This window comes from Tamandua tetradactyla, chromosome 25, assembly GCF_023851605.1.
Source record: "Tamandua tetradactyla isolate mTamTet1 chromosome 25, mTamTet1.pri, whole genome shotgun sequence".
NCBI classification, from domain to species: domain Eukaryota; kingdom Metazoa; phylum Chordata; class Mammalia; order Pilosa; family Myrmecophagidae; genus Tamandua; species Tamandua tetradactyla.
This window is the reverse complement of record NC_135351.1, coordinates 32,676,720-32,681,072: the sequence shown is the minus strand read 5'-3', so window position 1 is coordinate 32,681,072 and position 4,353 is coordinate 32,676,720. Positions and strand designations below refer to the sequence as shown.

Here is a 4,353-nt window from a genome sequence, read left to right as displayed (position 1 = left end):
GGGATCACTATGACTGTAGGTTCTCAGATATCCCTTTAAGGCAAAAGATATTCAAGTAGAGTTTTGGTATGATATCAACGGTGTTCTCATAATCTCAGTGCTCTCCATGCACTGCCTCCAAAGTGAGGAAGAAAGGAGATGTGAGAAGACCCTTTCCCTCCCTGTCTGGAGCAGACCCCACGTCCCCAGGTATGGAGGGAAGATCCTGAGCCCGACTGGGAATATTTCTGTCCTCTGATGAGGGATCTTGAGTAGCCCCTTGAGGATTCCTCACCTCATGAATGGGGTGGGTTGTGAGGTCTCCAGGCAGTGATACAAGGAAAAGCACTTTTCAGGCAGTGATAAAGGGAAGTTCTGCGACTGCTCCCAGAATGACAGTGAAGGTCTCGTGATTGTTCACTGTTCCCTCACATGGATCCTACTCTGGATGCTGTGCTTTGTTCTGTTAGATGCGCTACTACTCACATCATGGAAGGCCTGGGAAAGGCAGGTCTGCACCCTCCGCCCACCTGCCGTCTGGCTTCTGAGTACAGACTCTGCCCATCTGCTCCTGCTCTGCCCCATCCTAGTGTGGAAACTTGTCATCACTGAAGAGGATATGGTTGACCCAGAGTGCACAGACAGAGAGGGCTCTTCGGGGAAGCTCATGCAGCTCCTGGGGTTGCTTTCCAAAAGGGTGACCAAGTCTACAAAAACATTCTCCTTGTAAATTACCGGACATTCCTTTCCATCCAACAGGTCCTGGACCTGGTGTCCAAAGGTGAGCACCTGCCCCTCCTCCCTCCTAGGGTGACTCTGCCACCCACAAGCTGTATATCTGGGGAAGGTCACTGTTGCTTCTAGCCTCAGTTTCCTTCTCTGGAAAGTGGGGTGGTAGCAGGACCAACCTCCTATGTCATCACCAGGACTCCATGGGCTGAGCCATAGAAAGTGCTTCTCCCTGCTGGGCTCTGTGGAAAGGTGGTACTTGGGAGGTTTTGTCAATATTTAGTAATTCTCCATGTGAGAAGCTCTGCCTCAAAGTGACCTTTAGATATCTGTAATCCCATTCAGAGGAATTTTGAGATTCCATCTCTGTGCACCCCATCCTTGATATACCTAAACTGCAATACAGGGCTCTGGTAGAAGAGCCCTGTTATCTGGGAAGATGCAACTCAGGGCTCATTCATTTATCAAACATATATGAAGAGTCTATGATATGCAGGCAACATTTTAAGGCACTTAGGTTAGGTTTGGTTTTCTAAAGCTGCCAGAATGCAATATACCACAAGTGGAATGGCTTTTAAAAAGGGAATTAAGTTGTAAGTTTAAATATCTATGGCTTTAAACTGTCCAATTTAAGGCACCAACAAGAGGTTACCTCCACTCAAGAAAGGCTGATGGTGTCTGGAACACCTCTGTCAGTTGGGAAGAAACCTGGCTGGCATCTGCTGAGATCTTTGGCTTCTGGACCCCTGTCAGCTGGGAAGGCACATGACACCATCTCCTAGCTTTATCTCTTGGCTTCTTGCTTCATCTGGCTCCCCCGAGGTGGGGAGAGGGAGAATTTTCCTTCTTCGTCTCCAAAGGGCTCTGGCTGCATGGGATCTAAAGCTTTTTCCAAAATGGCTCCCTCTTAAAGGACTCCAGTGAGCAACCCCACCCTGAATAGGTAGAAACACATCTCCCTGGAAATCACCTAATCCAAAGGTACCACCCACAAGTGGGTGAGTCATCTCCATGGAAACAACTTAATCAAAAGATCCCACCCAGCAAAAGTGAATCAGGTTTAAAGATCATGGCTTTCCTGGGGTACACAACCATTTTAAACCAGCAAAGCCTACTTCACTGAACAAAGCTGAAAACGTCCCTGTGCTCCTGGGTTTCCCTTATAGTAGGGAGTCAGAGAGCAGCATTGGACATGAACAGCAGGAGGTGCACCAGGATGTAACATGTGAAATCCTCATGTCCCCTCTAGCTACCGAGTGAACTACACTTTTAGTGCTGAGGATGGAGGAGGCCAGAAGTGCTTGAAAAAGTGAATGAGCTCCAGGTGAGGAACGAGGGACTCATTCTTCCCAGCCCAGGATGGGGAGGGGACCAGGGACAGGAGCAACTGGGCAGAGAACTCTGGTCCCTTTCATGATTCTCACAGGAGGGCAGAGGCCAGAGCTCCAGACCCTGCAGGACAGGATCACAGAGGCTTACAGAAGGGCTCCTGGGTTACAGGCTGTATAGGGCACCCTGGGGCTCTAGAACCCCCCGCAGCTCACTCAGACTCTCCTTGCCTCTCCACACCCAACCCCACCCCACCCCACGCCACAAGCCACAGAACACAGTTCACGACTCTGCCTTAGAGCCTGGCTGCTGGGGGTTGTGGGGGGCCGTGCCCTGTCCTTTGCCAGACAGACAGTGTGGGAAGAAGGGTCCCCACTTGACTCAGAGAATTAGGCATGACCTCAGTGGAGGAACTCTGGACAGAGGACCCACTAGTGACCAGGGAAGTCTGACGCTGGAAGACTGGCTCTGTTCCCTCATCGGGCAGAGATTTATGAAGCTCCTGCTGTGTGCCAGGGCTGTGCCCCATCCCTGTGGGAGGGGGCCCAAGGGAGACAGATGGTGAATTTTGTCTGGCTTGTCTGACCCAGGAGCCTCAACCCTGGGAGGGTGGTCATTAGAGAGCAGCTTGGCAGGAGTGGCTGTTCCCCTCACTCTGCTGCCCGCCCGTCTGCCCAGCCTCTTGCTCACCTGACTGGATGAGTACACAGAGGATTTCTGCCAGCCCCCGAACATTCCCTGCCTCAAACAGCTGGTGGCCTTTGCAATGGTCATGCTCGCGCTGCCTGGGTCTGACCTGCAAAGGTATGCTCACGTCCTCCTTTCTCAGCTGGAGCGCTCAGAGCCCTGGGAGACTGAGACAGAAGATGAGGAGCACTGGAGATGAGGGCAGGGAAGGCAAGGATCCAGGGCTCACTTGAGGAAACTCAAAAGGTTGCCTTTGGGCCCCAAGTTAAGAAGAGTTTCAGAACAGTCCCCTGGGGGATTGTAGTCTGGGAAGATGTCTTGGGAGTAGCAAGTGTGGGTAGGGCTGATCGTAGAGACAGTGCAGCCACTTCTGCATCTGGAAAGGCCCATAGAAAGTCAGACTTGTTTTTTGCATCTTCCTCCTCTTCCAGCTCTCATGTCAGACCCAGAGTTGCAAATCACTGCAATGTCCATGGCCAGGGCCATTGCTTGCACCAGACATCATGCTAGATCCAGAGCCTAAACTGGAGGCATCAACTTCTATAGCATCAGTTCCAGAGATGAACAGTAGTTCTGATGCAACCTGTACTGCCACCTCCAGAGGTGGAATCATTGATGACTTCTGATCTGGATCCATCCACTTCACCAGGAGAAGCACCATCTTCAGAACTGGAGGCAGCTCAGTTGCCACCTCCAGAAGGGATTTCCTTGCCCACTACAGAGCTGGAACCAGTTACTTCAACACAAGTAGCATCAGTTCCACAGCAGGAGGTAGCTCCCATGTCACCTCTAATGTCACCTTCATAATCAGTGCCAAGACCATCTCTGGAACTAGAGCCTACTACCTCAGCAGCTGTTGCACCAGCTGCAGAGCAAGAGACAATATTAGTATCATCTCCAGTGCCACCTGTAGAGCTGAAATCGGTGCCAGCTTTTGCTTCACCACAGAAGACTTTTTGCCCCTCATCAGAAAGCCTAAAGCATGGGCTGAGGGAGGTGAACTCTCCCGTCTTTGGGTTCCCTCCCAGGTTGGTAGCACAACAGTTGACACGGATGGGTGTGGTGAGTAGCTGTACTGGGCAGGGTAGAGATGGGTGACCTTTTTTTGGCAAGTGGGATCAGCAACGTGACATTCAGTAACTTGAAGTCGAGTGATTCGGCTGCAAATCCCAGTTCACCTGCTACCAATATTTGTAACCTGAGTAAATTTCTAATTCCTAAGGCCTCACATTCCCAGTTCTGTTTTGGATGTAGAACCAATACGGAATGTGCATCTGAACAATATTAGAGGGAGCCAAGCAGGTGTCGGAAAGGGCAAACACTACTGCCTCAGCATGTGGGGTGGGAGTCCCCATCCTGTGCTTGTCCATGGTGATGCAGGACTTGAGAAAAATGCAGCTTTCTCCTCCCTGCCAGCACTGGCTGCTGGGCCTTGCAAGTGCTGGGCACCTTCAGGCACAGAGAATCCGTTGCCAAGAGCCACAAGAAGCTCAAACCACAACCTCCACCTGCACAGCTGCGGCTTGGAACACTGGGGCTTGACCCGAGGATGGTGGACTCTGTGTTGGGGTGGGGCATGGCTGGGTAAGACAGCCGTCTCCCCAGGATCTGTTCACTAAGGTGCTGGCG

General features: G+C 51.5%; 1 long non-coding RNA gene across 1 annotated transcript; it reads left to right on the top strand.

Moving 5' to 3' along the window:
- The first annotated feature begins 455 nt into the window (after positions 1 to 455).
- Positions 456 to 3,224, top strand: LOC143669307 (uncharacterized). Its single transcript, XR_013168853.1, has 3 exons — positions 456 to 760; positions 1,958 to 2,032; positions 3,156 to 3,224. It is a non-coding gene; the product is annotated as an uncharacterized LOC143669307 (long non-coding RNA).
- The last annotated feature ends 1,129 nt before the right edge of the window (positions 3,225 to 4,353 follow it).